At 40.4% G+C, this 23,798-nt stretch overlaps 1 pseudogene; it reads left to right on the top strand.

Moving 5' to 3' along the window:
• Positions 1 to 4,773: 4,773 nt before the first annotated feature.
• LOC109794254 (sister chromatid cohesion protein SCC4-like) lies at positions 4,774 to 9,925 on the top strand (annotated as a pseudogene).
• The last annotated feature ends 13,873 nt before the right edge of the window (positions 9,926 to 23,798 follow it).

Here is a 23,798-nt window from a genome sequence, read left to right as displayed (position 1 = left end):
TCATAATTCTCAATCACACCAATCATCACAAATCTTGCACTTCACACTATGCCAAGGTCACGCTACCCATTTAACAATCTCAGGCCGTGCTCACCCCTGATATAACACTGTGCCAAGGTCACGTTATCCCTATCCCAGGGCCGTGCTCACCCTTGACATGTTAACCAAGGTCACGATACCCACGTAACAATCCAGAGCCGTGCTCACCCCTGATATAACATTGTGCCAAGGTCACGTTATCCCTATTCCAGGGCCGTGCTCACCCCTGACATGTTAACCAAGGTCACGATACTCATGTAACAATCCAGAGCCGTGCTCACCCCTGATATAACACTGTGCCAAGGTCACGTTATCCCTAACCTAGGGCCGTGCTCACCCCTGACATGTTAACCAAGGTCACGATACTCATGTAACAATCTCGGGCCGTGCTCACCCCTGGTCATAGGTGTGAAGAACCACAATCACATCTCATTCACATCCACATTCACATTCACATTCACATCCACATCCACATCCACATCCACATCCACATCCACATCTCAATTCCACAATACATACACAATCCACACAAAATGGTGATTCACATACCCCTCAAGTAATTCATCATCTAGATCATCAAATAATATAACAATAACATTCATAAACTAATATGACAAACAACAGAATTATCAATTTAATATAATTTTAACGTAAACAGTAAAATCCCCAATTGTTCCAAAACCTAACTCACAGACACTTTTCTACAATTTCGTTCTCCCTCTCAGATCATCATTCTTACAAATTATTAGCATATCTATAATCCTCAACACATACAGAATCTAATGGGATCCTCAATTTCTCAAATAGAAATCATCCAATTTTTCACAACCTAACTTACAGGCACTTTTCTATAATTTTGTTCTCTCTCCCAGAGCATCATTTTTTACAAGTTAAACATATATTCGTAATCCTAAATATATATAGAATCACATAAGATAATTAATCCTCCAAACAGAAATAATTATAAAATTATTCATAACTCTAAGGGCTCTTCCTCTACCCAATTCCCTCATGTAACTCTACATATAAATAATCTCCTTTTCCCCCGTACCTGGATAAATAGGAACTCGGGCAGAACCTCCTCCTCTTTTTCCTTAAATAAGGATCGGAACTAAAACTGGAGCAGAACCTCATCCTCTGAGTTCTCCTTGGCCTTTAGAGAGAAGAAGAGGAATGAAAGAGAGAATAGAAGAGAAGAGAGAGTGAGAATGAGAGGTGTGTAGAAATGAGAAGATTTGAGGCCTATTTATAGGATTTTTCGCCCACCTACCACTACGGCCCGTTCCAAAATCGGAACGGCCCGTTCTGGGCCCTTCAAACCTACATAAATTTTTCAACTGGAACGGCCCGTTCCCAAACCAGAACGGCCCGTTCTCAAACCTAGCAGAACGGCCCGTTCTAATTCCAGAACGGCCCTTTCTCCAAACCAGAACGGCCCGTTCTCCCATTAGAATGGCCCGTTCTACTTCTACAATTTTGGCCATACTCACTATTCCAGAACGGCCCGTTTTAAAATTGAAACGGCCCGTTCTAGGCCACGAATTGGGCCTTTGGCCCACGAAAAATGGGCTGTTACACTATCAACTTTCTCCATTTTGCCTCTAGAATCATAATAGAGAGAACAAAAACCAGAAGAAAATAATTTAAATTCATTGAAGCAACTATAAGCATTAGATGGAAACATGTTGAATTTCTTCTTTTTTTTCCATCCCTTATGCAATGGTTAGGGAACTAACAATAGGGAAATTAGTGGACAACGTATTGATTAATAACATATGAAGCACCCATACAATAATCTTTCTCCCAAAAGGAGTCTCATTTGATAGATTCCATTTCTGTTCCATTGAAGAACTTAATGGATTTGATACCCATACAATATGCCTTTCTATTTCTCTTAACAACGAGATCCCACTTTGTCTCATGTAACATGTTACTCAAAACTAATCCTTTGTCAAAGTTTATTGTTCCTTTCTTTATGGCATATTGCAAATTAGATCTGTCTCATAGAAAAATGTGTTGCTGACATAATGTGATTGCAAAGACACCATATTAGATTCTATATATTATACTTGTTATGATCTCTTACACATGCTTCATTTGGGTTATAGGAAAGACAAAGGTGAAAGGTATACTTATTGTTTCATTTATGTGATTTCTTAAATTACTATATTGTCCTTAGAAGAGAGCAATAAAATTTCTAATTTAAAGTGTTATGATCATTGAGCATTTGTCTTATTTCATTTATGAAATGTAAAGAATATGCAAGTGGTCATGAGATATTAAAGATTGTTGCAGTAGAGAAGTTCAATAGTTAGAAAAAGAAAACAAGCTTGATGAATAAAAGAGATGAAGGGAGAAATTGTTGAGCAAAATCATGGCCTTAAATATAACTCTCATCACATGTTATCAAGATGGGTTGCTTATGTGAAACCATAAAGATGTGGTATCCTAAATGGTTTTAATAATGACAAATCCTTAAATCCAAATTTTGGAAAAGTAATCAATGATTTCTAACATCTCTGCTCAAGTGTTTCAAACTAAATGCATTACATCCTTTAAGCTATATTGTTCAGAAGGACACTTAGAAGCAGAGACAACTATCATTGATAATCTTTGTTCCTTGGTCAAAGTGCTCAATATTTATGCATTAAGGATCTTGAAGTATGAACATCTTCTCTTAGGGAAAGATACCTTGAGGAACTTGAATCATAGCACATCTAGTAGAGCCTCCAAAGCAAAAATTTTCAGTTCAAACTCAGTTTCTCAGAAAATTAGTATTGAAGACCTTATTTAGTAGGATACTTAGAAGCACACTCAAAAGGAAGCTTCAAAAGGAATCTTTAGAAGCAAAAGACTGGTACTGAAGACATTGTTCAGAAGGTTACTCAGAAACACACTCAGAAAGGAAGCTTCAGAAGTAGACTACGTCTAAAGAATATGTTGACAACACCATAATAAAAGTACAAAATGATGTTAGGCATTGCATAAAAGTTAAGCTAACTCCAATGAACCTATTTTGGAGTCTATAAAAGGAAAACCAAGGAAACTATTTGAAGTAAGCAAGATAAAAGATAGTCATCAAAGTACAAGCTTTCATAGTTGTAATCCTTGCTTCATACTCTACTTTTAGAGATCTCATCTTCTACATTTATGAACATAAGTGTAATAAAAAAAGAAGTGAGAATACTTCCTTAGTGGAAGCTTCTATCCTAGGAGAGTTACACATAAACATTTAACAATTGTTAAGATTTCTAAAATCTGTAAACACATTTGATTGCCCATTCATGGATCTGGTGTGCAAAGCGAAAAAAAGGTTAGAAAAGTTGCAATCAGTTTGTTGTGGTTTGACACATAGTTATGGGCTATGAGGTTGGTTTACTCAACAAGTATTGAAGGTTACATAGTAATTGGCTAAGGGTGACTACACAAACAACAGGTGGCTGGTTTGTGTAGGAAAAATCCAACAAGTATTAATGATTTACTCAACAGGTGTTGAGAGCTACTTACCAAGTAGATAAGGGTTTTATAAAAATAGTAGGTGACTGGTTTGTTAGGAAAAATCCAACCGGTGGTTGTTGTTTGTGATCAAAGTAGTTGTTGCTGATCATAGTGAAAAATCTCAATGTTGTAAGGACTGGACATAACCCAAGGTTGGGTGAATCAATATAAATCTTTGTTGCAATCTCTCTTACTCTATCTCCTTTACTTGCTTCAACTATTTATTATTAATTATATATGTGTTGCATATTCAATTATTGTGTAAAAATCTGTTAAAGGACTTTATAAAGAAAGAATAAGGTCTATAGAATCAAAAGAATCAATTTCTGAAGAACTATTTTATAGAAAATCATTTAAAAGTAGACCTTGGTAAAACTAAATTGGTAAAAACATTTAGAAGCACTTGCTTCTAAGTATTAGAATTTTATAAAGACTTGACTTTTAAGAAACACAACAATTCAACTCCTTTTCTTGTTGGCTAACATTTACTTCAAAAAAAAAGTCTAGGTTTTTCTCCTATTGATTATCTTTGAGCTATAACACAAATGATTCATGGTGAAATTGTTTGCCTATGTATGGCTACATGCCAGTATTCTAGCTAGAATTTGGAACATCTGGTTGTGCGCTAGGTTCTAAGGTTAATTGTTAGTGATTGGCTTTATTAGTTATCAAGTTGTAAATGTGAAATTGGGTTATAACTTTTGGTATTCAATGTATGTATACACAAATAGATTCTATAGTTTGTTAAATAACTCATGTGCAAGTATCACAAGCAGAAAAGATGATAAATTTGATGAGTTGTGCCAAAATTTCATTTAAAGTTGGGTAGAATTAATTTTGATAAAATTAACTTTGAAACTAAGTTGCTTTTTTTTGAAGTGATTAGCTATATATGCATGTAATTAAAACACTACTAGAAAGTTACTGTTCAACATCGTCAATTTTACATCGGTTTAGGTAGAACCGATGTAAAAATTGGATGCGGTGGCATATTTGTAAATATGAGTTGAATGTAAAGTAAATTTACATCGGTTATGTACAAAACCGATGTAATTATTGAGAATTTTACATCATTTTTCATTGGATCGATGTAAATTTAAATGTACGTTAGCAATTTTGTAAATATTTATAAGTAGATCTACATCGGTTTTTTAAATAACGGATGTAGTATATTGAAGAATACCCTACCTCACACAAGCTAGCATATTGTTCAACACGTACAGACTGTGCGTTGCAATGGAGGTCGTGGCGGAGGGGCTATGGGGACTCTCAGAATACCACGAGAAGCGAGGAGAAATAGGGAAGGCCGTGAAGTGCCTCGAAGCCATATGCCAGAGCGAGGTCTCCTTCTTCCCAATCATCGAGGTCAAGACTCGCCTCCACGTCGCCACTCTCCTCCTCCACCATTCTCACAACATCAACCACGCCAAGTCCCACCTTGAACGTTCTGTTAGCCCTCTCCTTCATTCTCCGTTTCCACCGCTTTAAATTCAAATTCAAATTCAAATTTCATTGTCTTTATTTCTTTCTTTCCTTTTCAACAATTGCTTCTCAAGCCCATTCCCTCTTGCTTCGAATTGAAGTGCCGAGCCTATAGCTTGCTCAGCCAGTGCTACCATCTCGTCGGAGCTATTGCGCCGCAGAAACAGGTCCTGTACAAGGGCCTCGAGCTCATTGTATCTGCCGAATACGAGTATGTATTGGTTTCACTTTCTGTTGTTTAGATCTTCATTTGAAGTTTTAATTTTAGGTTTTGGTTTAGCTGCTCTGAAAATAAGGAAGAAATTGCACTTTAGAGAGTAAAATTAAAATGCACTTGTCGCTTCGAAGTTTGTTGTTGTCCCAGTACTTGCGGCTTGAAATTCAATGGTTATTGTCTTTGCACTTTATCCTCTATGTTATGCTTCACCATTTGGATTAGGCACGTGTGGCATTTCTATTATTGTCTTGTTTAGCTTTGGTCTTTTCAGCATTTTTGTTTTTGATATCTTAATCTTTGGTTAGGGATTCTTAGGTTGTGCAGAAGATAGAAATGGCTTTTTAACCTTTAGGTCCCTTCTTGAATGAATAATCACTTCAACCAGTATATTTTGGGACTGTCAAAAGGACAATAGGAGATAAGCTTTGGTTAGCACCTCCTCCAATTGATGGTGAATGGCTTCCTAAAAGTGGCTATAGAACTCACACGAAGTCGATTTGCAACACTCATCTATCTGGATGGCTGGTGTGTACTTAATGCTACTAATTTAGTTTCTTGAAAACAAAGTGGCTATAGAACTCACATGAGCTGAATTTGTTGAAGCACAAGAGGTTGGTTATCCTCATATTGTATATTTTTTCAATTCTAAGGATGAGAATACATGATAGCTTGCATTTTATTCTATAAAACTTTGTATCCACTATGTTGCAGTTATAAATTTTGCATCCCTATTAAATCTACCTTATTAGCTATCTTGCTTCTGGTGATATTTTTTTATGTACCTGTAGATTTAAAAAGTTGCAGTTAATGTGCATCGCATTATGTTCTAGAATTGAAATTATTAATGATAATCACTGCATTTTTTAGGCTTTGGTACAGATGAGAAATTGGTTCATGCGGTTTCCAACATCTTACAGGCTTATGAATGCATCATTGAGATGCTTAAAGGCCAATATGCTTATTCTGTTGGTTGTTATAACGAAGTTGCTTTTCATTTTATTGAAGCAGTGAAGGTATTGTAGACACCCAATTTCGTCCGGGGGGCATACAAACAAGATAAGACATCAGAGGGCCCAAAAACCCAAATTAACTTTTTTTAGTGGCCTGGAACGGGATCAGAACGGGCCGTTCCCAAGTCCGGAATGGGCTGTTCTCGAATTGGAACGATCCGTTCTGAGGCTTCTCAATGGCCTAAAAATTGTTAGCTGGAACGGGCCGTTCTAGACCAGAACAGGCCGTTCCAAACTAAACAAATGGCCTAAAATCTGTACCCCGGAGCGGGCCATTCTGAACTCAGAACGGGCCGTTCTGGTTCACCAGAACGGGCCGTTCTGATTTTAGAACGGGCCGTTCTAGGGTACAAATATACAGCATAACGTTTAGATCCGGAACGGGCCGTTCCGAATCCAGAACGGGCCGTTCCGGCCCACATCTGATGCCTATAAATAGAAAATCTCGGCCAACAGTTAGGGGACCTCCAAAATTTCGTCCAAAGCTCCATAGAGCTCGAAATTTCTCCCTTTTTTTTCTCTCTCTCTCCTATTGTACTTCTTGAGTTTTGTGAGGCTTATTGTAGTGTGAAAGGTTGCCACAAAGCACCTAAAACCTCCATAGTTGAAGATCCAATAAAGCTTGTTACGAGGTATTACTCATCAATCTCTTGTTTTATCTTTGTCTTCTTTTATTTTACATATTACTATAATAAACGTAATTATGTAGATATTTTAGGGGTTTACCGTGTAATTTAAATTTCAAGCATGTAAATAGTAATTCATAAAGGGGATCTAATATTTAATTTATTATTTCTTATCTCATTAACTTCATTATAGGGTACCGATTAAGGGCGTTGTAGGGGTGCTTAATACCTTCCCTACACGTAACCGACCCCCGAACCCAATTCTAGTTATCAAGACCATTATTGGACCTTTAAAAAACTTTTTCTTTTTCCAATGTTTTGAGTAAAACATTGGTGGCGACTCCATGATCCTATTTTCAAAACCATTAATTAAGGATTAGTCTGGTGTCCGGGCATTCCTTAATTAATGAGATCTTTAAAAAGATGTCTAAACCATTAGTCGCAAGATCGGAAAAATCTGGGTTGCGACAGGTATATATACATGATATATGTCTATAACATAGATAGGATATTTTAGTAGTGAACAAGATGTAGTCTCTGTAGTTTTAATTTTTTGTCACATCTATAAATTGATTTGGCATGCTGGAGATCATATCTATGTTTTTTGCTTTAGAGTTTGTTAAATTTATTGATGGGATAACTTCATGGTATTCAAGTAATGACTACATATTTCTGTGTAGCTTACAGACAACAAATCAATGCAAGCTATGTGCCAAGTTTATGCCACTGTCTCTTACATCTGCATTGGTGATGCTGAATCTTCTTCACAGGTGGAGAAATATCACTGATTCCAAATTAAATTAGTTCTACATATTTTTTTCCTAAGTAATTTAACTCCACGAAGAATATTTTTTAATTGAATGATATTTTCCCCCCAGGCACTAGATTTGATTGGGCTAGTTTATCGAGTAATGGATTCTTTTGTAGGAGTTAGAGAGAAAATAGATGTTCTTTTTGCTTATGGTCTTTTATTGATGAAGCAACAGGATATCTACAAGAAGCAAGGTAAGTTTTTAAATAACTAGTACAATAACACGTGCCTTGATGTTGAGTTTACAATCTATGATTACTTAATGTATTTGTCAGTTATTTTTTAATTTTACAAAAAATATATGTTGATGGATGGTTTAATTATAATATATCATTTAAAAAATTGGACTGTTTAATTCTTATAAGAAAACCAGTGCTATGCCTTGGTGTATGTTTCTTTAAATGATTGTCATATAATAGATTTGACTGTTATATGGACCTTAAAATCAAGTTATCTCCAGAATAGAACCTCACTTGCAACTTAACAATTACCTTCATCCGCATATATAATTTTTATTTCTTTCTTCCTAAGTTGCATATTTGTTGCAGAAATTGCCTAGCAAGGGAATTGCAGCTGACACATACGTATTTGGGGAACCTTCAACTTCTTTCACAATATTTGACAATCCTTGGTAGTTTGGCTCTTGCATCACGTGACATTGTACAAGCTAAGGAGATATTGAGATCTTCTTTGACCTTAGCTGATAGACCGTGGGCCAAGGGCCCAGTTACTAGAGCTATGGCTAGAAGAATACAAGAAGAGTTGGACCTCTTGAAGACTAGTGGGCTTTTCAAGCCCAAGGTATTCTTCACTTGGACTACTCTATCATAAAGAGAAGGCCTAGTTCTACTTGTGAATATTGTATAGTTTGTACATAGTCTCTTGTATAGGTTATTTTTGCCTTTGTATTTGTGAGGCACTTTACTTGCTTTTTCTAGTTGTCGCCACCGGCCCGAAACGGGCTTTCGGCATTCGCGAAGGATGGTTGGACTCTTTTATTTTGGTTTTGAAAATGTATTGGATTATTAGAATGACTTGTTCTCAAACTGAGACCTTGTCGATCTTATCCAATTTATTTATTAAAAGTCTCACTAATCCATATTAATCCCAAGCGGGACCCTCCATGGTTTAGTGGTTTTCGCAAAAGGAGGGTTCGTGGAGTCGCCACCAATGTTTTACTCAAAACATTGGAAAAAGGGATAAGGCAATTGATTTAAAAATCAACTTTGGCCGCTACAACCAGAGTTGGGTAAGGGAGTCGGTTACGCGTGGGGAAGGTGTTAGCACCCCACGGCGCCCCTTTCGGGTTCCCTATGACAGATTATTTTTAAAAGAACAGTATAAAATTACTAAATTACCCCTATTTATTCTAAGCAATTATAAATTGACTATCTACATGATGACAGTTTAAATATGCACACAGAAAGCAGTAAAAGGAAGGATTGAAGGGAAACCTCTTGAAGCGTGCTTTTATATATTGAAAGAACTGGGAAGCGTTTTGGCGTTCCCTCGCTCTACAAGCCCGCTCCTCGCTCTCTTAGAACAAAAAATTTTTTACTAAGGGAATCAAAAAGATTTCCCCTCGACTAGGTTCGATCCTCAAGCAAAATGGCTCGGGGCTCAAGAACTTCGTCGGATCGACTCCCAGAGAGATTTCTAGGGCAGAACACTGCTCAAAAACCCCAGAATACTCAAGGAGGGAGTCAAAACTGTGTGAAAAAGTGTGGAATGACGTCCAATTGACGTCATATTTATAGGGAATAGGCGCAGTACGGCCTACAGGGCCAATACGGCCGTATTGAAATTTTTGAACTTCAATACGGTCGTATTGGAGTTCAATACGGTCGTATTGAAAGTCAGAAATTTCAATACGCCCGTATTGAGTTCGCAGCGGTCGTATTGAAGTGTCAATACGGTTGTACTGACTTCAGTACGGCCGTATTGAAGCTTCAATACGGCCGTATTAAGTTCAGTACGGCCGTATTGGGCTTTTTCCCTCCACTTCCTTATTTTTAGCTATTCTAAGACCTCTAGACCTACAGAGAACCCTCCTAGGGCCTTCGAAGAGTCCTTCTGGCTGATTATCCTTCAGTCTTCGAGAGTCTTCAAGCTTTATTTCCGACCCGGACAATTTTAGGGGTCTACAGCTGCCCCCCCTTTACTTAGTCGGACGGCCTTTTGGTGTATCGGCTGACAAGTAAAGGAGTTGACCCAATTGTCCGGGTATTGCGCCGACCTTCTGACTTGTAGCGTCTTCCGGTGGAAAAATGTTGAGTAGCCTCTCCAGGTGGGTGCATACCTCGGCGCTTTTGACATCCTCGGTAGCTGAGTTTACCTTCTCCAAGGTCAACTTCACTCGACGCTCGAGCCGGAAGTTGGACATCAACGCGCCTCTGATGACGCTGATGGTTGAGTACCGCCTCTCCAGGCTTAGTCTCGCTCTTTGTTCGAGCCGGAAACCAAGCACCTTTGCGACGACGGTGAGCAGTGTGAGTTTTGCCTCTCCAGGCCTTGCTTTGCTTGTTGCCCAAGCTGGAAGCTGTGAGTACCGTCTCTCCAGGCTTAACTTCACTCTTTGTTCGAGCCGGAAGCTAAGTACCCTTGTGACAACGGTAAGCAGTGTGAGTTTTGCCTCTCCAGGCCTTGCTTTGCTTGTTGCCCAAGCTGGAAGCTGTAAATACCGTCCTTCCAGGCTTAGCTTCACTCTTTGTTTGAGCCGGAAACTAAGTACCTTTGTGACAACGGTAAGCGGTGAGTACCCCTTTTCCAGAGATAGCTTCTCTCATTGCCCGAGCCGGAAGCTACATACCTCCGTGTTTGTGACGACGGGGGTAGCGTGAATATCTCCTTTCCAGGGATTTGGTGATGATTTTGTCTCCACAGTCCACGATGCTGCTTCGACGGTTGTTTTTTGATTTTTGTGCCGCTGAGGGCTGGATAACGCAGGGATCCGTCTAGGGGATGTGCAGTCATTCACAGGTTCCTGTGCCCCAACTTGCATTGCATTGTTGGTACCCTTGGGGAATTTCTGACTCCTTGGGGTATAGACACAAAGATGCTCTTTCTGATGTGAGCGGTGCCTTATGATTGGCTGACGTCCTTTCGACGTTGGTGGAGTATCCCGGTTATCCTTGTTCGGGTAACTCTTTTTGATTTTCTGATTTTTCGCTGCCTCTGTGTAGGCTGTTATCCGCTGGGGATTCTGGATGTTGATTTTGATTTTGGTGCCACTGAGGGCTGGATAATGCAGGGATCCGTCTACGGGATGTGCAGTCATTCACAGGTTCCTGTGCCCCAACTTGCGTTGCATTGTTGGTACCCATGGGGAATTTCTGACTCCTTGGGGTGTAGACACAGATGCTCTTTCTCTCTGAGTCGAGCGATGCCTTATGTTTGGCTGACGTCCTTTTGACGTAGGTGGAGTATCCCGGTTATCCTTATTCGGGTAACTCTTTTTAATTTTTGGATTTTGTTGCCTCTGTGTAGGCTGTTATCCGCTAGGGATGTTGACATGTTGATTTTTTTGACTGGCCTCTTCTGTTAGGCAGATAGTCTTGATGTTCGATGTTTTGGCGGGATGCCAAATTCCGCTTGGGGAATTTTATTAATCTTTTTGATTTTCTTCCCCTTTTGTGGGGATGCCTCTTGGATAGGCGATCATCCACTGAGGATTGATGTTGATTGGCCTCTTTTGTTAGGCAGATCATCTTGACGTTCATTTGTTAGGCTGAGAGCCAAATTCCACTTGGGGAATAGTTTATTGGTCTTCCTTTTGTAGAAATGCCTCTTTAGTAGGCGATTGGGGATTTGAAGTTTTTATTCATCCCAGAGTATTATTTAGAAAGCCTCTTCAGGCTTAGCTTCACCCATCGCTTTTGAGTTGGAAAGCTATCCTCCATTGGGGAAGTTTAAAGTCCTTAGACATTTTTCTTGGATGATCAGGCCTCCTTTGGGGATTTCGCTGATCGCATTCTGATAGCTTTCACTGGGGAATTTGGCCCGTGAGTGTAAGCTTGAGATATCTCTGGGGAATCGAGCCTTTCTAGGCCCAACTATTCTGAAGGAAGAGTATTGTTTCTGTGAGCCTCTCCAGGCTCAATTATTCTTTGGTGTGGAGGATGAGGAGTATTTCGGCGAGCCTCTCCAGGCTCAGTTATTTTGAGAGTATTCTTTCGGCAAGCCTCTCCAGGCTCAATTATTCTGTATGATGCTGCTGATTTTCTGAATCTTTGTATTTTGCTTGCTGCTGTCATACACAAGCAATTTTCTATTTTTCTATTTTATGCAGTTGCCTCATGATAAGGTCTTTGAATGTGCAACTAATGTGTGTGATGCACAAATGCAATACAATTTTTATTTTTGTTCATTTATTTAGAAAAGTGAGTGGCTCTCCCTATCCTCTTCTTCTTGGAGGACTTTCTGTCATTGACGCGAGGGAGTATTTTTGTGAGCCTTTATGCAGGAGATTATGGATTTTACAGGAACCCCTCTTTTATTGACCGATTATTAAGAGTTTCGTACAATTTTTAGAAACATCAATTTAAAGGCATAATCACAAGGTCAAGAAAGAAAAGAAACAAATGGATATTTTATTGATATTCACAAATGTTTACACAGAAAGATTTACAAAGGGAATTTCTGAAGAATGGCTGGCCAAGGTGGGCTATACATTTTTGGCTTAAACAATTATATTTGTAATTGCTGCTCTTCCCGTTTCCCTAGTTGTTTCGGGTGAGATGCCTGAGCCAGGAGTGTAGATACTGCAAGACGCTTGCTTCTAGAAGATTATCACTTGAACCGCCTTTCGGTTTTCAGTTCACGTGATCGTTGCTTGCTTTACTTTTTGCATCTTATTCTTTTTCCCCTAATTTTTGCCTAGGACGTGTCCTAGCGGGGATAATTTTGCCTTTGTTTTGCCTAGTACCCTTGTACTGGCGGGCTTTTTGTTTTGCCCTAACTTTTGCCTAGGATGCCCTTTTTGGGTTTTCATCCTAGCGGGCTGATGCAAGCAACGTCTTCAAGCGTAATACTTCTTTACCATGTCAGCGTTGACTGGGTATCGAAGTTCTTCTCCGTCCATGTCTGTGAGAATCAATGCTCCTCCGGAGAAGGCTCGCTTCACCACGTATGGTCCTTCGTAATTTGGGGCCCACTTTCCGATTTTGTCCTTTTGAGCTGGTAGCAATTTCTTCATCACCAGCTCTCCCTCATGGTAGATTCGAGGATGGACTTTCTTGTCAAAAGCCTTTTTGATCTTCCTTTGGTAGGCTTGACCATGGCATATGGCGTTCAGTCGTTTTTCTTCGATAAGGTTCAATTGGTTGTATCGACTTTGAACCCATTCTGCCTCGGAAAGTTTTGCTTCCATGATTACTCTCAGAGACGGTATCTCGACTTCAACCGGCAGAACTGCCTCCATTCCATAAACAAGGGAGAATGGAGTAGCTCCTGTGGATGTACGTGCTGAAGTCCTATAACCATGGAGAGCGAAGGGTAGCATCTCATGCCAGTCTTTGAATGAGACAACCATCTTTTGTACTATCTTCTTGATATTCTTATTGGCTGCCTCAACTGCCCCATTCATCTTTGGTCGGTATGGGGAAGAGTTGTGGTGCTGAATTTTGAACTCTTTGCACAGTTCTTCCACCATCTTATTGTTCAAATTGGATCCATTATCAGTGATGATTTTGTCGGGAATACCGTATCTGCATATGATATTCTTTCTGATAAAAGATGTTACCACCTTTCGGGTCACATGAGCATACGATGCCGCTTCTACCCATTTGGTGAAATAGTCAATGGCCACAAGGATGAACCTATGTCCATTGGATGCCTTTGGCTCGATGGGTCCAATAACATCCATGCCCCTCATTGCGAATGGCCATGGTGAAGCCAAAACATTAAGTGGCGTTGGTGGGACATGAATGTTGTCGGCATATGCTTGACACTTGTGGCATTTCCGGACGTATTGGTAACAATCCCTTTCAATGGTCGACCAATAATATCCTGCTCTGAGGATTTTCTTAGCCATTGCAGGCCCGGGAATATGGGTACCGAAAACCCCCTCATGTATTTCTTTGATTACATTTTGAGCTTCGACTTGGTCTATACATCTCAATAAGACCGAGTCATAATTCTTTTTGTAGAGGGTTTCTCCAATCAACAGAAATCCCATGGCCCTTCTTCGGATATGCTTTTTATCATTATCGCTGGCCATATCAGGATATTCCCCTTTTGACAGATATTGTTTGATGTCATGGAACCATGGATGATCGTCAACAGCTTCATCTATCAGTAGGCAGAACGCTTGCTTATCGTGCCGCCGGATATTGATGATGGGCATTTCATGCTCCTTATCCAAGGCGAACATCGATGAGAGCGTAGCAAGGGCGTCAGCAAACTGATTCTCCTCCCTTGGAATGTATTCAAAGATGATACTTTGGAAGAATTGTGTCAAATCTTTGATATGCTCAACATATGGTATCAGTTTAGGATTTCGGACTTCCCAGTCACCTCGTAGCTGATGGATGACTAAAGCCGAATCTCCAAATACTTTGAGTTTGAGGATACCATTGTTGATAGCCGCTTGGATTCCTAACGCGCAAGCCTCGTATTCGGCCATATTATTTGTACAGTCGAAATTGAGTCTTGCTGTTAGAGGGATATGCTTTCCTTGTGGGGAGATTAACACTGTCCCAATCCCCTGTCCAAGCATGTTGGAGGCTCCATCAAAATACATGGTCCACGCATCGTTCTTGGGATCTTCATGTTGTATACTCATTATATGTTCATCGGGGAAATCATCCTGAAGGGATTGATAATCATTGGTCGGCCCATGTGCTAGATAATCAGCTAGGGTACTGCCTTTGATGGCTTTTTGTGTGACATGTATGATGTCGAATTCTGATAATTGTACTTGCCATCGGGCGATCTTCCCAGTGATTATTGGCTTGTCGAACACGTACTTAATTGGGTCCATTTTGGAAACCAACCAAGTAGTATGCCTTATCATGTACTGCCTGAGCCTTTGTGTTGCCCATGCCAACGCACAGCAAGTCTTTTCTAATGGCGTGTAGCGGGTTTCATAATCAAGGAACTTTTTGCTCAGGTAGTAGATGGCTTGTTCTTTCTTTCCAGTTTCGTCCTGTTGCCCTAGCACGGCTCCCATGGACTCATCAAGCACTGTCAGATAGAGGATTAATGGCCTTCCCTCGACAGGTGGCACCAATATTGGTGGATTGGCCAAGCACTGTTTGACCTTGTCAAAAGCTCGTTGACAATTCTCATCCCAAGTTTCGGAATGATTCTTGCGCAACAGCTTGAATATTGGTTTGCACGTGTCAGTCAACTGTGCGATGAACCTTGCGACGTAGTTCACCCTGCCGAGGAATCCTCTAATTTCTTTCTCAGTTTTAGGAGGAGGCATTTCCATTATTGCCTTTACTTTATCGGGGTCAACCTCTATGCCTTTTTCACTGACGATGAACCCAAGAAGCTTACCCGACCGAACTCCGAAAGTACACTTAGCCGGGTTTAGCTTAAGCTGATACTTACGAAGCCGATTGAATAATTTTCTCAAATATTGGATGTGGTCCATTTCGTCTTTTGACTTTGCGATCATGTCATCCACGTATACTTCAATTTCTTTGTGGATCATATCGTGGAATAGAGTCACCATCGCTCGTTGGTAGGTGGCCCCCGCATTTTTAAGTCCGAAAGGCATCACCCTGTAGCAGAAAGTTCCCCAGGGTGTAATGAAAGAAGTTTTCTCGCGGTCTTCTATATTCATCTTGATTTGATTATACCCCGAGTATCCATCCATAAAGGAATAGAGTGTGTTTGTGGCGGTGTGATCCACAAGTGTATCGATGTGGGGCAAGGGAAAATCGTCCTTTGGACTGGCACGATTCAAATCCCTATAATCAACACACACTCTAACCTTCCCATTCTTTTTGACGACTGGCACAATGTTAGCCAGCCATTCGGGATACTGGGATACAACCAGGAATCCCGCGTCCAATTGTTTTTCCACCTCCTCCTTAATCTTTAAGGACCATTCGGGCTTGATTTGTCGAAGCTTTTGCTTAATGGGTCGAAACCCCTCTTTTAAGGGCAACTTGTGTTCGACGATGTTGGAGTCCAACCCGGGCATATCATGGTACGACCATGCAAATACGTCCTTGTATTCCCTCAATAATTGAATTAATTGCGTTTTTATTCCATCACTGATACGGGTCCCAATGTTGACCTCTTTCAATTCTTGACCCTGCCCCAAATTCACGGTTTCCAATTCTTCTTGATTCGGTTGGAGTAGATGAGCTTCTTGATCTAGCAGTCTTTGCAGATCCGGAGAGATGGTCTCCTCATTACTGTCCAGCTCAACCCATTCACCTTCGGCTTTCGGATCCCGGTCAGAGCGAGCAATCACAGACATAATTATTTATTGGTTCTGTTTAGGTTTAGAGTTTATTAATATTAATGAGAGAGAGAGAATAGAACAAAATGAGAGAATAATGTGTGAAAAATGCCTTTTTATTGATATATGAGTGTAAAACTGTATAAAACCCTTTATTTACATGAAAAGGTCCTCATGATCTCGGGTACTGATCATGAGTCCCTAAAAGAAAAAATGTGGAGGGGCCCTATCATGGCTTGCCCTTCTCTCTACTCCTGCTGCGGTAGAGGATTCTTGCTCACGTCGGGCGCCGTCGAATCGAAAGTGACCCACCCAGCGTCGATAAGGTCTTGGACCTTATACTTGAGAGCTCGGCAGTTCTCCGTTGAATGCCCCTGTGCCCCCGAATGGTATAGACATTTGTCTTGTGGATTGTACCAATCGGGGTAGGGTGGATTCACCTTCTTTGGTGGAATGTAAGCAATAAGACGCGCCTCTACTAGCTTCGGCAGGAGATCGCTATAAGTGGTCGGAAGTTTGTCAAACTTCTTCACAGAGTTGTATTGCGATTTTCCTGACTTCGAAGCGGAAGAAGACGGAGCAATGGTTACAGCGTTGACTCCTCCTTCTTTCTTCTTCCCAAAGGCCTTCTTAGCTTCATATGGTTGGGAAGGCTTAGCCAGCTTTCCACTTTTAAGTCCTTGTTCCACCCTTTCTCCAATGGTGATGATGTCCGAGAAGAGTGTCGTTGTGTTCCCTATCATTTTATCGTAATAGGGACCAGTCAACGAGTTGATGAATAAGGACACCGTCTCCTTATCCGACAGCGGGGGCTCTATCTGTGCCGCCAACTCCCTCCAACGTTGGGCGTATGCCTTGAAGGATTCATCGTTCTTTTTACTCAAGGCTTGAAGATCTGACCTATCGGGTGTTAGGTCGATGTTGTATTTATAGCGCTTGAGGAAGGCGTCGGCCAACTGCCTCCATGTGTGAACTAGATTTCCATCTAGTTGCATATACCAGTTAAGTGCAGTTTCAGCTAAGCTCTCTTGAAAGCAGTGGATCAAGAGCTTTTCATTTGTGGCATATGCAGCCATCTTGCGACAGTACATGGTGAGATGACTTTTAGGGCAAGTCGATCCCACGTACTTTGGGAAATCTGGCACTTTAAATTTAGGAGGGAATTGAATGTCCCTCACTAAACACATGTCGGCGGCGTCCTTAATGTCAAAGTCATGCCCCTCCATAGCCCTTAGCCGATCCTCGAGGGCATGGAATTGTTCCTTTGAGACCTCGGGCTCTTTTATAATAATTCCTGCCCCAAGGGGTACGGCGTTTGGAGGATCTTTTTCATGCTCTTCTTCCTCTCCCTCATGATGGGACCCATGATCACTATGATGAGAATCATGGATATTGTGATGACGCATGAGTTCCATCATTTGCGCCATCTGCTCTTTAAGCTGTGAAAGCTCGGTTGTGAGCTTCTTGTTTTGCTCCTCCAATGCTTCCATTTTCTTGATTTTCCGTGCGCGCGTAAGGACAGAGAGATGACCAGCCACTTTCTAAAATGAATGTTTAGTTAGTTTATTTTATGGAATGCATACACTCTTTAACATGAGCTTGATAAACCTCCATCTTTAAGGCGCTGCCTTTTTAAGACGGAAGTTTACCACCCTTCTTTATCTATGATTTCTCCCCAACGGAGAAACTCTATAGTCATGGGTCTCTTTCACTCATGTCAAGAGGTATTGGTGATCCTAAAATGTATGTTTTCATGAGGATGCATGATGTCTTATTGGTAATGATGTACATGCTCCTCACTTTTATTATATTTTCACACATGGTCTTTCCTCTCATGTCATGGTTTTTTATGCATGGGGATTATTTTTAGACCTTATCACGAGGTTATTTATTAATGCACAAACAATTGCACATAAGCATTTACACAAACAATTCACTCATCCACGAACAGTCACGAGCAAATTACGAGGTAGGGGTCTCCTGCAGAAAAGTGCATATTCAAGGAGGATCTAACTGTTCTCACTTGGTCAAAGGCCCCCAAGGTGCCCCCATTATAGGGACCCAATTCCTCTTGTCGTAGGTCGATGGAAAGTTCCAACGCACCGTCGGACTCAAGTTCATGGTTATCACCTTGAGTGATGTTTTCCGACAACGGTCTCATAGGCTCCTATAAACCCATCAACCGGCCGTACTAACATCCACTCCCTATGGATTACCACTCATGCCCCCGGGTATAGAGGGAACTGTTGTGTGCAAAGGTTTGTGTGCAATTTTATTTCAAACATTTGCGGAAAATTAAACATACAACAGTTATTAAAGCCAAATAGATAAACATGTTATCATACAAGTGAGGGGTAATAAAGTAATTTTAACTATTTGTTAAAAATAATCTGTCACTAAATGGGACTGACTCTCGAGGCTTCCCCAGCGGAGTCGCCATCTGTCGCCACCGGCCCGAAACGGGCTTTCGGCATTCGCGAAGGATGGTTGGACTCTTTTATTTTGGTTTTGAAAATGTATTGGATTATTAGAATGACTTGTTCTCAAACTGAGACCTTGTCGATCTTATCCAATTTATTTATTAAAAGTCTCACTAATCCATATTAATCCCAAGCGGGACCCTCCATGGTTTAGTGGTTTTCGCAAAAGGAGGGTTCGTGGAGTCACCACCAATGTTTTACTCAAAACATTGGAAAAAGGGATAAGGCAATTGATTTAAAAATCAACTTTGGCCGCTACAACCAGAGTTGGGTAAGGGAGTCGGTTACGCGTGGGGAAGGTGTTAGCACCCCACGGCGCCCCTTTCGGGTTCCCTATGACAGATTATTTTTAAAAGAACAGTATAAAATTACTAAATTACCCCTATTTATTCTAAGCAATTATAAATTGACTATCTACATGATGACAGTTTAAATATGCACACAGAAAGCAGTAAAAGGAAGGATTGAAGGGAAACCTCTTGAAGCGTGCTTTTATATATTGAAAGAACTGGGAAGCGTTTTGGCGTTCCCTCGCTCTACAAGCCCGCTCCTCGCTCTCTTAGAACAAAAAATTTTTTACTAAGGGAATCAAAAAGATTTCCCCTCGACTAGGTTCGATCCTCAAGCAAAATGGCTCGGGGCTCAAGAACTTCGTCGGATCGACTCCCAGAGAGATTTCTAGGGCAGAACACTGCTCAAAAACCCCAGAATACTCAAGGAGGGAGTCAAAACTGTGTGAAAAAGTGTGGAATGACGTCCAATTGACGTCATATTTATAGGGAATAGGCGCAGTACGGCCTACAGGGCCAATACGGTCGTATTGAAATTTTTGAACTTCAATACGGTCGTATTGGAGTTCAATACGGTCGTATTGAAAGTCAGAAATTTCAATACGCCCGTATTGAGTTCGCAGCGGTCGTATTGAAGTGTCAATACGGTTGTACTGACTTCAGTACGGCCGTATTGAAGCTTCAATACGGCCGTATTAAGTTCAGTACGGCCGTATTGGGCTTTTTCCCTCCACTTCCTTATTTTTAGCTATTCTAAGACCTCTAGACCTACAGAGAACCCTCCTAGGGCCTTCGAAGAGTCCTTCTGGCTGATTATCCTTCAGTCTTCGAGAGTCTTCAAGCTTTATTTCCGACCCGGACAATTTTAGGGGTCTACACTAGTGTTTGTATATTGATTTTAGGGTAGTATACTTGGAGAGTTTAACTCCATTTAACCTCCCTAGTTGATACATTCATTTTATATTTTTTCAGTAGGGAAAAAGGGGTGGCATTTAGCAATGCTTAAGGGTGTGACTAGTAATTGGGCCAGAACTGGGCCTAGGCAAAATTTTGCATATTAGACTCATTTTGCTCCTAATTTTTCATAGATTTGATTTAGTTAGGTCTCATCATCATATAATGAACCTAACTAAACCAAATCAAATATTTTTGAAATAAATCATGGAGCATTTTGGAGCCTTGGCCGCTGATGGAAGGTGGCTTAGTTCCATGCACGCCCTTGATCTTGGTTCAACAAGGAGACTCCAAAATGGTGGAAGAATGGTGGTGATGTTGGCGGAAGCACAAAAGAGGATGGTTTGCTCAAGGTTGTTTCATCCAAGTGTAGGATGAAACCTATGTAGGGTTTTGCTCTCTTAGGGTGGAGATGGGAGGAGGTTAGCCAAAGGCAACCTAGAAACTAGGGAAGAGTGGGTGTTTAGGGTGGTGGTGGTCACGCTCAAGGGGAGGAAGGTGTTTGGTGGGGGTGTTGCTCCTTTTGGCTAGCTCACTTCACTAAGGAGGGTGAAGGCCAACCAAGGAAGGCCAAGCTCAACTCACTCATGGTGGTTTAGGGAGGAGGAGAAAGGAAGGGCCGTGGAGTTCCTAGAGACTATGGAAGAGAAGTTGAGGCAAAAATGCACACTCAAATTCAATATGATCCAAAGTATGTACAAGGTGATAGGCTAGGGTATAAATAGGAGTGCTAGCATCTAGGGTTTCATTTGGTGTTGCATTGGCCGAATTTCATCAAGCCAAATGCATACTAAATGAGATGCAAATTAACCCTAGATGCTACTTGGTGGCCAAGTTTGGCATCTAAGGGTTTAGGTTGGCTACAACAAGGTGCATGATAAGTCTATGCACCTTGGCCCTTCAATTGGGCCTAAGCCTACCTAACACCAAAAATGTCCAAACAATTCCACTAAGTGTGCGTCACCCTCCTAATGGACACGCCTAGCCCATTTTGAAATTAACCTAAGCATCTAAACACCCCAAAATACAAGGGCAAAATGGGAAATACAAAGAAATAAATCCTATGACTAAAATACCCCAAAATACAAGGGTAAAATTGGAATAAACCAAATAAATCCTACACTACTTAAAATTAGTCATAGCATTGGACCATGTGATGGGTTTCACATGAAGTACCATGGATGGTCCTCCATCATACCCTCCTTCTTGAGAAGGATTTGACCACAAATCTTCAAGTTCTTCCATTCCATTGATCCTTCAAAAGAAGTGAAACCACAATTAGGGGAGTAAAATATTAAAACTTAACTATGCAATCCTTAAGTACATAATTTGTTGAATGAAGGTGCTTAGGGCAAAAGGGAAGAGCCAAAGAGGCATCACCATTTAAAATTTATTGACCCATGCAATTCATTCACCAAATCATCTAACTTAGGATTGGGTGCCTTTTATTCAATGATGGCTTTTAAAAAGGTGCTCATCCTCCATTGCCATCTTTCTTTGGCACCAAAGAAAATAGGATGGCACAAGGGTTAAGGTTCACTTGAACCTAGCCCTTTTTCTTCAAAGGAAAAATTCTTTTTATCTTTTCTTTTCTTTTTGTTTTTGTTTTTGCTTTTCTCTTCATCATCTTTCTTAGCCTTTAGTTTGAGTTGGTCCTCATTCACTTGAGAGGATGATAGAGGACACCACACAAACTTCTTACCTAAGTGTTGGAAACTTATTTTATTGGTGAGGCCATTATGGATTATGTGCTTGTCAAATTGCCAAGGCCTCCCAAGTAAAATATGACTAGCATCCAATGGCACTATATCACATAGAATTTCATCCTTATACTTGCCAATGGAGATAGGTATATTTACTTGTTGGTTAACTACAATCCCTCCTTCCTCATTGATCCATTGCAATTTGTAAGGTTTAGGATGAGGGAGAATAGTTAAGGCTAACTTGTTAACTAATCTAGTACTACAACAGTTACAACTAGATCCACTATCCACAATGAGAGAACAAGTGTTGTCAAAAACTTTACACCTTGTGTGAAACAAGTTTTCTCTTTGGGATTGGTCTAAGTCACTAAATTGGTTACCAAGGAGCCTTCTTACCATTAATAAGTCTCCTTCACATGGGTAAGTTTCTTCCTCGGATGCTAAGACTTCTTCTTCATCACTTGAAGATGAGGAAGTAGCTTCATCAAGGCTACTATAGTGATCTTGACCTCTTAAAATCATGGTTTTCTTGGTGGGACATTGTGAAGCAATGTGCCCACGGCCAAGACACTTGAAGCACTTGATATCACTTGTCTTAGTGTCTTTGGAAGGTGCCCTTTGAGAAGTTTCTTTTTCTTTTTCTTTGGGAAAAGGTTTTGAAGAAGGACCCTCCTTCTTAAAATTCTTGGAATAAGATGGAGTGGAGTTTTTTTGAAAAGATTTTCTTTTTAGTTGATGCTCCACTCTTGAACAAAGTTGAACTAATTCATTCAAATCCCTATAAGGCAAAAGTTCAACTTTGTCCCTTATTTCAAGGTTTAAACCACTTTGAAATCTAGAAATTGTGGTCCTTTCTTCTTCCCTTATCCCAGCTCTCATCATGAGTAGCTCCATAGATTGCCTATATTCTTCCACACTTGATGACCCTTGTTTCAATCTTTGGAGCTTATCCATAAGCTCACGGTCATAGTATGGAGGAATATGCCTCCTTCTCAAGGCACTACGAAGCTCATTCCAATATTGAATTGGAGGCTCATGGTTTATTCTTCTTTCCTTTTCTAGGGAAGTCCACCAATACATGGCATGCCCTTGGAAGCTAAGGGTAGCCAAAAAAACTTTTCTCTCTTCTTTCACTCCATGGCAAGAGAATAATTGTTCTACTTTCATTTCCCAATCAAGATAATTTTCAACATTATCTTTGCCATGAAATAGAGGAAGAGTGATGTTGGTTTCTTTGGTGGAAGACTCCCTATGCCTATGGTGCCTAGGTGGTCTTTGATAGTAACCATCATTGTGATGACTACTATAAAAGACATCACTTGGAGGGGAGGTATGGTGCCCCTCCTCTTCGTGAATAGTTGAAGGGACCAAAGCCCCTTTGCCTTTTGAAGACTTAGGAGAAGTGACTCTTGGTTTAGAACCACTAGCCTCTCCTCCCACAACTAACCTAGTTAGCAACCTTCTTATTTCTTCATTATTTCTTTCTTGCTCTTTTTCTTTTCTTCTAATTTCTTCCTCTCTTTTTATATTTTCTTCCTCCTTTCTTCTTAGGTAATCTTTCAATTGCCTAAGCTCATCCCTAACACTAGACCTAGAACTATGTGAATTATGACCATGTACACTAGAATGCTCACTCATCTTTGATCAAAAAGGTTTTCACAAAATTTTCACAAAGAGTTAAAAAGGTTTTCACAAAGATTGAGTGATAAAAAGGTTTTCACAAAAAGTTTTTAAAGGTGCAAGATAAGTAGAAAAGGCCTAAGTATACAAATTGAACCTTCAAGGGGAGGTGGACTACAAAGAATCACTTAATAACCAAGCCCTTTTCAAGTAAAAATCACTAAGCCCTTTTTACCTTTCTTACAAAAACAATTTTGACACTACCAAGTGTGTGTGTGCACGCACCCCTAGTAGGCAAAAGAATTAAGCCTTCTAAACGTTTTGGAAGCAAAAGTAAAAATCCTAGACAATTATACTAGTAAAGCTATAAAGCATGCAATGGAAAGCAATTTAGAACATACACTAGTCGAGGTCCTAGTGAAGGTTTTCAAATCACCTTCTCTACACGCTCTAAAACCCAAGTTGAAGAGGTTTAAAATGGCCAAAATTACAAACCAAAGGGAAGAAATGAATGGCCTAAAACAAAGGGCCGAAAGTAAGTAAAACAATGTAAACAAGAAAAAACAAGTCTTCAAACTCCTCCTCTTGTGGTTCCTTCACAATGAGCACACGTGTTAGCACCTCTCCCAAGTGTTTACTCTCCTTTTGGTTT

Source organism: Cajanus cajan, chromosome 1, assembly GCF_000230855.2.
Source record: "Cajanus cajan strain Asha chromosome 1, NIPB_CcT2T_4, whole genome shotgun sequence".
NCBI classification, from domain to species: Eukaryota; Viridiplantae; Streptophyta; class Magnoliopsida; order Fabales; family Fabaceae; genus Cajanus; species Cajanus cajan.
This window is presented reverse-complemented; position numbering and strand designations above follow the sequence as displayed.